The sequence below is a fragment of the Pollicipes pollicipes genome, unplaced genomic scaffold (genome assembly GCF_011947565.3).
Source record: "Pollicipes pollicipes isolate AB1234 unplaced genomic scaffold, Ppol_2.1 Scaffold_4881;HRSCAF=5763_pilon_pilon_pilon, whole genome shotgun sequence".
NCBI lineage: Eukaryota > Metazoa > Arthropoda > Thecostraca > Pollicipedomorpha > Pollicipedidae > Pollicipes > Pollicipes pollicipes.
Window position 1 is genome coordinate 43,588,883 of NW_023596576.1, and position 11,403 is coordinate 43,600,285.

The following is an 11,403-nucleotide window of genomic DNA, read 5'->3' on the forward strand; positions in this document are numbered from 1 at the left end:
GCCCCGCGGGGCGTTCGCATGACAACGAGCCCTCGTGCAAGCGGTGTCAGCGGGTGTGACGAAGAGTGAAGAAGGCTCTCCATGAACAGCTGTACTAATGATGGAGTTGGGAGACGTACCCGTAGATGCCCGATAGGCAAGTGTATTTGCTCGTCCTAATGACTCAGTCGGTTAGAACGCCTGTCTCCTGAATCACCCACCCGTAGCGGAGTGAGTTCGAGTCGCTTTAGGCGCTCGCTATTTGGCCTTGGCCGGTGTGGCCTGTGGCCGTTAGCAGCGGCAGCAATAGAGGTCAGATGACGTCAGAGGGCAGGACGGAGCGTGCCAGGAATTGCGGCACGTTAAGCTTTCGCCTCCGAAATTTGCCGCTGACATAGAATCGCGCAATCGGATGGTAGGGGTCAGGGCTCACACAATAAGTACTGCTTAGCGTGAGCTTAGATCCCAAAAGCCCATCCATTCGAAAAGTTTTGCTTAAATCTTAACGAAAAAACCCTCAGTGTCATGCAATCGTGCAATCGTTTGCTACAAACAAAAAGGGTATTAAAGAAAATATGACGTCATCGCAACCTTCTTGAAATCGCTTAGCTTGGCCTCAGCGTACTTGGTGCCTTCGAGGTCGCTAGCAAACAGGTACTCTAGACCTTAAAAACGGCGCTGCCCATTGTGCTCTCAATAAGCGACTCTCAATAAGCGAAATGGTGGAATGGTTTCAGAAAGAGAGCAAAATATGTGTGAGCATACCTTGAAGGTGACTAGATGCCAGAGGAATGATTAATCGCTGTCTAAGGCGAGACAATGACCATGGTGCCAACTTTAAGGAGGGACAAAACGTGAGACCGTGGCGAAGAATGACCACAATCTGCATTCTAAATCCCGCACTGGGATTTCGCCGCTGATTCATGCGTTGGTATGTAAATATCATATTTCTGAAGAAATTTTCCCCATCCCTCCCCAGACGTCAGTGTGCACTTTCTACGCTGGAATACGTTATTAAACGCAAATACCACGGCGTGCAGGTAAAAAGCTGGGTCTCATGTATTACATAAGCCTTTACAAAAATCAGGAGCAGCATTCGCAGTTTTCTGGCCGAACGCCAGCGACTTCTGCGCGCGGTTGTGCGTTCCATCAATACCACGGCAGCCTCTTGTCTGGCGCCAGCTGTCAGCCGTACAGCGTTGACCTCCTCTTGAGCAGCGTCGCACGCTCGTCGTCCATCTGGTGGGGGTATCAGCCGACGAAGGACAGACCAAGCGGCGGGGCAGTTGCCAGCGGTCAACGCATGGCCGGAAACGGCATTTCAGCCGAAGAGGACAGCAGTGTCTCGCGCTGCCTTCTTGCTTGTCTTCGAAGCCTGGCCAAGTGTAGAGCGGCATCAGCTTCTTCAGCTTCAAGGTGCCCATCAAATCAGCCGCGCGGGAGCCGAGACTACCATGCGTACGCTGTCAGTTCATGTTTCTCAGAATGACAAGAAAATTTGCGTGCAAAAGAGCACATTTTCAGCCCGAAAATGTTGATCTGTAAAAAGCTTTGCCATCATTCAGTTTAGGCCAATATATCGTTAAACCTTGCTTGCCCTTTTCCCCCTCCCATGGCTTAGAGTTAGAATCTAGGATGAGTGAAAATAATGATAAAGAGTCCATGGCAGAAACAAAAGCATCATGTCAATCAGGAAATGACAACTGCAATAGTTTCCAATTCTTAGCCATTTACATGCACAGGGGGCTGCAATTAAAATGACAATGACTAGGTACCGATGTGATTTTGCCTCTAGCATGCGGTTAACTGCGATTTGGACAATTATTCAACGCTCAATATATATTGGAGGCGCCTCAGTCGGAGCGCCAGTTTGATGCATGACTCGAAGACCGTACCTTTCGGACGCCTACAATATCGACACAAAACTGGTTCTGACATCCCACGGCGGGGCCGACTATCGGTCTTCGTATCACCTCTGCAAATACTACCCTTCCGACCGGCGAGCAAGTCACGTGATTGCTATGTCCACCCACGACACTGATTGGCCTGAGGATGTGAACATGCGTAAACATTGGAGTGGCGTCGTGGGGTGACCAGGCTGGGACGGTGAGCGGGGCTGGATGGGAGAGGCAACACGGGGAACAGGCGGGCCCAGTGGCTGTAAGGCTGCGTCTTATGGCTCCACGCAGCACCAGGACGCATAGATAGCAGCGTAAGAATGACCCAATAAAACTACGCACGCCAATCAAAATAGAGGAACAAGTCATATGTGTTCATATCCCTCAGACTACTCAGTACCGTGTGCGGACATAGTGATCACGTGGCTTACACGCCGGTCGGAAGAGTCGTATTTGCAAAGATGAAACGAAGATCCGACAGTCTGCCCCACCGTGGGGTGTCAGAACCAGTTTTATGTCGATATTGCAGGCGTTCTTGTAAGGCTGGGTCTTATGGTTCCATGCAGTACGGTGGCGCATATTTAGCAGCGTAAGAATGGCCCATTAAAACTACGCATGCCGATTATGCTATAGGAGCTATGTGTGTGTCCGCTATTCCTTGGAATCAAGCACATGTTAAAAGGTGGGAAAATTTAAAGTGAGATTTTCACACGACCAAGGGCTGCGGGCACTGCGCATCTTCGTCCCGTTTTAATTCTGCGTTTCGCAAAACGAGCGCGTGGTGAGCGAAAAAAGTCCCCAAAATCCGGGTTTGACGTGGGCGGTGCAAATCTCACAACCACCGACCAACAGCCCGACACGCGTGCCCTCCCAGAGCGACACCCCAAAAACGACGGGCTGCAAAGACACAGGAAATTACATGGGCCAGCGGGTGATGTAAAGTTTGCTGTGCCAAGCCACACATGGCACGCGCGTAGGTGTTGAAAAGATGAACTTGGCCGCTTTGACAGGTTTTTGCACTTTGGGTCACATCTCGGCACTCAGTGCAGGTAGAGCCGTGAATTATGTTTCCAACGGTCACAGTTGCGGCGGCCACAATTGCAGTATACATCACGAGGTTGTGCGATGCACGGTTGCGCTACAAGTTGCAAGACATTTGCATGCGGCGAAGTTTAAAACGTTGCGCCGAATGTAAACCTCTACCCTCGAAACTGTCGATAATTTAGTATCGAAAACTGCCACAACGTGTTCACCGATTTATTCTGTTTCTTAACCACCCTTCTATTAAGTATATTTTGTAATGGTTCGTTCGCCAATGACCATTGACCAATGACCAATGACCAATGACCATCGTTCGCCAATGACCACGCCAACTAATGTATTGCATGGCAGCCTCTTACGCCGTCAGGAAAAGGTGGTGTCGCGTCCCCAGCCGCCGCCGGTGGTTATTTCAAGGTCAGACGGCCATTTGCACGTGTGCTCGCTGCCGCACTTCACTGTCCTCGACCGATTGTGCTATCTCGCACAGACATCTCGACAACGATGGGTCGAAGCGACCCGGCAGTGGCACGAAAGGATGCACAGTGCAGCATGGTACTCTAGCACGCGTCACGTTTCACGCGTTTAAAAATGGATTTTGCTCTCTTCGACAGGTTTACACGCTTACGCAACATCTCGGCGCACATGGCTTGGAGCGACACAGGAATGGTACGATTTGATGAGGAGTGTGAAGGGCAATGTGAGCGTGATCAGTCACACGTGTCACGTGTCATTGTTCACACGTTCTGAAATGTTGATTTTTCTATTGCAATGTCTCGGCGCACATGAAGCGACTAGAGAGTAGCATGCTTTGATAGGCAATCTTACAGGCAATCACGGGATGTAATATGTGGTGTTGCACGTGTCATGCGTCATGCGCATACTAGCTGTGAAGATGCATTTTGCTGACTTCGTCGCTTTTTATGCCTTACGCCACATTTCCGCCCAGGGCGTGTAGCGACGGGGGACTGGCGCGCGGCGATCAGGAATTAAGCGGCCAGTCGTGTGTTCCCACGTGTGTGCACGCACGGGTCACGTGACACGCTCACACGCTCCGTAAATATTGAATTTTGTAGTGGGTGGGCACGGGAGCAAGTATTGCATGGGGGCAACTGTGATATCGCCAGTGCACATATGACCCGGGAAGATGGATGATGGATTTCGCAGCTTACGACCATTTTTACGTTTCACCCAGCACCTCGGGACATAGGGTGCGAAGCGATTTGTGATTGTTATGGAACAATAGTGAGTGAAACGGACGATTGGGTGGCATTAACATGCGCCCGGGTGGCCGGCTGGATACCCTTCGCCCGGTTGGGGTTGGGGTCAATTTGACCCCCCTGAGATGTGGGGAACCAAGAACGCTAGAAATATCAAATTTACCGGGTGCATTGACCTGTACGTGGACTCACTCAGGTCCAAATTTGAGGTTCCTAGGTCATGATATTTGGGTCAAATAAGGTCGAAAAGGTCAGATTCCAGGTGAGTCTTCAAAGTGCCCCCAGAACCTAGATAACTGTTTCTACGCAAGAGATCACATGCCCATCTAAGGCTAGTGACCTTGTTTGGCCTTTTGAAGGTCATGGTGACCAAAATCGTACAATCATACTATCATACAATCATAACTTCAAAGGTCATGGTAACCAAATTCATATGAGACTGCTCTGAGTTTTGCGTTTGAATAAGGGACAAAGATTACGCTATGCAGTATGTTCCTAAAAACAAAACGCTGACCCGGGTCATTTTAGGTTAATGACCTATGATGACCTCTGACAAGTACATGCAAGATGTGCAATGCGGTTCCTCCTATCAATAAATCCGAAACGAGCAGCAGAATCTATCCCATACAGCAAGCGCTTGAGTAATAAAACAGGCTGGTTTTGACCTTGGTATGACGCTCATATCTGACCTTGGGTCAACTTAATTTGTGCATTCAATATTCGTTTTGCCCAAGAAACCATCTCAGAGATGTATGACATCGTCTAACACCCTGTTGTTGCGTCAGATTGAGCGATTCCCTGGAAATTGACTTGGCTGAAACCATTTCCTGACTTTGGCCTGCCATAGGTCAGCGACCTTACAAGGTGCGTCTAAATTTTTGATGCCAAGCGATCCGCTATTTCATTTTCTACAGCTATAAAAAGTTTGGCGCCGCTACGCCACGCCGTTCGGAGATCATTCAGGAAAAAACCTGGGGGTTTATTTGGCCCCCACCCCAGCACGTGCTAAGCATTCCGTTACACGGGCCACGTGTCATGGCGTACACGCGGTGAAACATTGATTTTGCTAATTTTGACGGGCTTGAACGTTTTTGCGATATCTCAGCACCCAGGGCACAAAGAGATTGGAGAGGGACATGCTTCCATAAGCAATCTATCACGTGGTGTAATATGTGATGTACGTGTGATGTGTCACGTGCACACTAGCTGTGAAATGTGATGTCGTACGTGTGATGTGTCACGTGCACACTAGCTGTGAAACGACATGCATGCAACGACACGGGTCTGGCATGCCGCGATAGGGAATTGAACAGCCAGTCGTGTGTTCCCACGTGTGCGTGCACATGGGTTACGCGTCACACCCACACGCTCCGGAAAGACTAATCAAATGTTTTGTGTCATCTGCCAGCATTCAGGCTACGGAGCTTTGCGGAATTATATGCATTGAAAGGGAAATGAACAGACAATCACGTGGCATGAATTTTCATGCCACACGTGCACGTCATGGGTGCACGAACCAGTAAGATACATGTGACCATTTCCGGCTGTTTTTCACTTTCGCGCGCAATATCTCGGCAACCAGCGCAGCTAGAGCCGCGAATCAGACTGCAAAATATACGTATTTCAATATTCTAGGTTTTTAACTTGCGCAGCGATGCCAGCTTGCAAACGCTTGCAATAGCTATTTTCTGTTTCGTCTGGTTTCAAAACAGTAGCTTATATTATTTTGAGTTTTGAATTAAGAACTGATCCGATTTAGCGTGACGGCCGCCGGTTTTAATACACATAGACTTGGAGATGACAATCTAATATTTACGAACTTGCAACAGTTTAACTAGATCGACATTTAAACTACAAATTCTATGACCTGTAATCGTGCTACAAACTATTAAAACATCTTTGAATCGTATGAAAAATCACTGACAATCTGGCGCGCAGCCAGAGTCCTTGGTTAGCGGGGAGGGAGCACAGGGCTGACAAAGGGCCACGTGATGGTAAAGGGAGCCCTCCAAAAATCCCCGGGTGTCGCCTATTTTATGCTAAGGAAACGACCTCGGTTGTTTTATTATGCTTTTATCTTCTTTACCTGGGACTGAAGTAAGAATCTCTCGGAAGGTCTAATTTGGTTTGCATTTTTAGGTCGATGAACTGAAGGAAGCGGTGTGAAATGATGTCCGTAAAGTTCGTGATTTATTCAGCGACTTATTCGGCGACAAGTTCCGATCTCAATTGAAAACGGCCTCGTGGTCAATTCTAACACGAGAACATCAAAAATGACCCCTATTTTGCTGAGCTAATTCTTGGGTGATATGGAGCTCCCCGCCCTTTGAGCTCGCGTTTGACCTTGAATGGTGACCTTGAGGGGTTAGGACTTTCTAACGGAAGCTATTTTTGTGGTGAATATTCTGATGTTTGTAAGCTGAAAATCGGCCAGCTATTTTTGGGTGATATCGAGTTCCCCGTCATTTGAGCTGGCATTTGATCTTGAGGCATGACCTTGATATGTCAGAACTCTTTGATGGACGCTAGCTCTTTCACTTGTGATCATTTTGATACCAATAATTTTCAGATCGTCCGGTAATTTTTGGGTGATACCGGGTTACCCGTCCTATGGCCCAGCTTTCGACCTTGAAGGTCACGTGGTATTGCAAAATGAGAGTCGTTTTTGGTGTTCTCAGGGCACAATTGACCTTGAGACCTTTTTCAGAGAAATCGGAACTCGTCGCTGAATAAATCGCTGAATGAATCCCTAACCTCACGAACATTGTCAGCTGACTGCATGAAACAATCATCCGATGCCATGCACATAACAATGATTCAGCTGGCTTTCTTAAGCCAGTAGAACTCAAAGGCTTTGCCAATCTCTTATGTATTATACAAATATATTGAGGACATCGTGAACGTATCTAATAGATCGAAATGGGTTCACAACTTTGTGTTGATATAGCCAACCTCGATTGGTGAGAAAAAGCACGCAGCATAATTTCGTGCGTGCGCGTTCGCAAGCCTCGGAAACAAAAAACGAGCCCGGCGTTGCAGTCTTCATAGACCACGAGGTGTCGGACTCGCGGCTTACACTAGATGACGCCCAATGGATGGACTAAAAAATGACGTCTCCAAAATAGGCAAACTTGAAAACAAAAGCGCTTCGGTTTCTAAATTCTTATGTTTTTGCTCAAGCATTTGTCGTTTTCATTTAACTTCGGAGGTTGAATGCTATTACATAAAAAGTTTATAATTGTATGCTCGTGCTTCCTGTACTGATCTTCAACGTGGCATTTGCCGACATGGAGTGAAGACCTGGATAGTGCTTTCGAGAATAGATAGAGGATGCATGTAAAACGTTTAACCACTATGAGGGGCTGACGAGGGGATGTCACATGTATCTTTGTTAGGTACTTTTACATTGAACAGATGATGTGAGGAGTAACGTTCGAAAGATCTAAAATTGTTAGTTGGAAGTTATCCAAGCCACAAAGACGCGTTTTTCCAAATTATATATATATATATATATATATATATATATATATATATATATATATATATATTCCTCGATAATCAGCCAATGGTATATGATATAATAAGAAATATGTTGATCAATGGCATTGTTCAATGTTATATCTTCAACTGATTATGCTGCAGGTATTCAAAAATGTATTGTGCATCTGACTACATCAATATTGTATGGGAATCGTTCTACATTCCGTTAATCGAGACAGTGTTAGGAAGTGTGAGGCCTACAGCGGTGATACCAGAGGCCGCTGGTTTACCTGGCGCAGCAGCGCTTGATATATGAACTAAAATCTATGATATTGCTCTATCGCGTGTGATGCTATTTTTAGATGCTTGTAGAACCCTCTTTCAACTCGTCCTTCACCCAATGGAAATTCCTGAGTGTAAATTATATTATAGTGCAAAAGCATAACCTAACGTTGTACCCTGCTTTGGATCAGCGCCACCATGTGCAACAACATTTAAGGGATGCTGGGCAATCATGTATTACCAGCACGTACCGTGTACTGCACACTTTTTCATTGAAGTCAGTAGTTTCTGCAACAGATAAACAACGGTAAAAAACACATATTTGAATATGAGGTGCGTATAATCCCCTGAACAATGCATGTCAGTTTCCGCTCGCTAATAACGCTCACACCGCTTCCTGCCTCATGCAGCTGTCCTGTGGTCCAGCAGTTGCGTAATACAGGGTCGTTATTATCTCCCCCTGTTCCAGCCACCGATAGCCCACCCCTTCAGACCTTCGCTGACTGGGGCCCAGAGACGCTGACGCTCCTAGCCGCGCAGTCACCCTGCTCCCGCTGCTGCTGTTTGCTGCGACACAGCTGGGGTAAGCGCATCATCCTGCACGACCAGCAGCGATGCTCGTTTTTCTGGAACCGGTGTGATGAGATCAACAGTGGAAAGACGTTCACAGTTTTGCATCGAAAGAGCGACAAATTCCACCCACCAATCAAGAGGCGATATATGCCGCAGACTGCCGTCAGCGCCAATGTCCAGTTAGCCCTTGTCTGCCAGCACACCCCAGCCCAACCTCGCTTGCCGCTAACCAGCGTCTGGTCTTCGTTCGGTGGTAGCCGTGTGGCGACGGTGCCGGTGGAGTTTTCACAGATTGGACGAAAGAAGATGTCATTAGCATCACTCACCATTACCATTTTGCTATATTTCTTTTGAAAACGAATTGTTTCCAGAGTACAGCGGTTTGCGCGACTTGGCGCTTGAACGCGGAAGTTGATATTTAAAAACGTAGCCAAAGCGGACATCATGAACATCGATGTGACAATTTTTCCTTTTCCTTTAAGTGCTTCATGAACAAAGATGCTCCATGAATGGATAACTTTTTGAATGATGAATGGAGTGAATGTAGACTTAAATTACCATGGAGTGAAAAAAGAAATGGGTGAATGAAGAGTTTGAATCAAGCGTGAATGAAAAAAGACGGAATGAACGGTGCGTGAAGGGTGTCAGGGCACGTGCAAGTGTCATGTTATGATACCCGGTTTGACGTATTCTTGACCTTTTGACCTCGGACGTGATTTGCTGCAGATGCTATGAATCTGGACATCACAAACATCACCTTTTTATTTATTTTTTATTTATTTAAAAAATTTGATCCGAACCCTTTGAATGGATGGATTTCTGGGATCAGCGCTCACTCTAAGCAGTGCTTGTTGTGTGAGCCCTGACCCCCATCATCCGATCGCGCAATTACATGCAACGGCAGAATTTAGTGGCAAAAGCTTAACGTGCCGCAATGCTCGGCACGGTCCGTCCCGCCCTCTGACGTCAACTGACCTTTAGGGCGACCGCTGCCACCGGCCGCAGGCCATACCTGTCAAGGGCAAATAGCGAGTGCCTTAGAGCGACTCGAACTCACCCTGCCACGGGTGGGCGGATCGGAAGGCAGGCGCTCTAACCAACTGAGCCACCGGGACGGACTAATGACGGACCATGTTACCCACTTGGCGGAATTATGTTTTGGTTCTGTTTTTGATGAACAAATACATTTCAGCGTACTGTGTTATTCATATCCTTGGCCTTTTACCTTGGAAATACTTCTTCTAAACTTAGGAAAGTGGACATGCTGAGCATCACGATGATACCCCGTTTTTCAAAAGCAAAGAAATGCCAGTTTCCTTCGTTTTTTGTGACCTAGACCTTTGGCCTGCAATTTTGCTTCTGAGGGAACGACGAAAACAGACCTAACGAGCATCAATATGATAATTGTTTTGTAATTGCTGCATGTATGAAAAAGATATTGAATGGATGAACACTGTGAATGGGATTAAGGAAGAGTGAATGAATGTTTGGATGATTAAAGAGTGGGCAAATGCACGGTTTCAATATAGAAAGGGTGAAGAGTTTTGTTGAATGGTTTTGGTTCTGTTGGATCTCAGCAGGAGAAGGACGAGATCATCTCCAATGATCTCATCAGCAGAAGAACGGTCGCAGTTTTGTATCGAAAGAACAACAAATCTTCCCGCTAATCAAGTGGCGATATATGCCGCTGACTGCCGTCAGCACCCATGCCCCGTTAGCCGTTGACCCACTAGCACGCCCCAGCCCCATCTCGCTCGTCGTTAACCGGCGCCTGGTCTCCGGTCAGTGGCAGGTATGTGACGGCGGCGCCGGTGGAGTTCTACATGCTGGCTCTGCAGGTGGCCTCAGTCGGCTTGTCAGCTGCACCGCGCCGTGGCGGCCGGCAGCTGTTGGCTGCCGTCTGCGGTGGACGGCTGGACTGTGCACGGCCTGTGGCCGTCCTCACGCGGACGGTGGCCTCTGGCCTGCGCCGGGCCCCCGCTCGAGCCGGCCCGGCTGCGGCCGGCCGAGCCCGCTCTCCGCCAGCTCTGGCCCAACGTGTTCGCCGAGGCGAGCGGACGCGACTTCTGGCGCCACGAGTGGCGGCGACACGGCACGTGCGCGCTGGCCGCCGGCGACGTGCGCGGACAGCTGGACTACCTCGTCTGGGCCCTGGCGCTGGCGCTGCGCTACGACCCGCGACCGGCGCTGCGCGCGGCCGGCCTCGTGCCGGGGCCGGCCGCCCACAGCCGGCGCGCGCTACTGGCGGCGCTGGCCGCCACGCTGCTCCGCCGCTTCGTGGTGGTGTGCGTCTGGGAGGCGACCACGGGCCGCTACCTGCTGAGCGAGGTGCGGGTCTGCCTGGACCGCCGCTGGCAGCCGACCGACTGCTACGCGAAGGATGGCTCCAGCTACCGGGCGTCGGGCTGTCGCTCCGATGTCGTATACTACCTGCCGCTGGAACACACCGCGGCCAGCTAGGCGCGCCAGGTGGCAGGCGTAGCCACAGCTGCGTGTCACTTGCCACTGCGCACTCCACCTTCAGTTCAACTTTAATTCGTGGACGGGGTTTGATCGCATCGCATGGAGGGCTGTGTTATTCTGGTGGTGCATATGCAAGCTGGTGTGAGTGACTTGGTACATTCCTTTACACCTTGCTGGCAATACAAAGGATTTTAGGAGCGGACACACCTGGTGGTAAATGCAAACGTATATCAGGAGTTGAGTGTATAAGAAGCTGAGTGAGTACCTGGAGACAGCCAGAAAGCATCTGACCGGAGGGATCAGGCCGCATCAGCGAGGGATCAGCGAGGACAGGATCAACTTACCAAACCACCGAGTATTTGCAGGAGCAGCTTCGGGCTGCAGTGGTCAGCAACGAGCCCCCCTTTCTGCCGGGAGACTTGAATATAAACGTCTTTGACACCGGTCCAACAAACGTCAGACGCTACAAC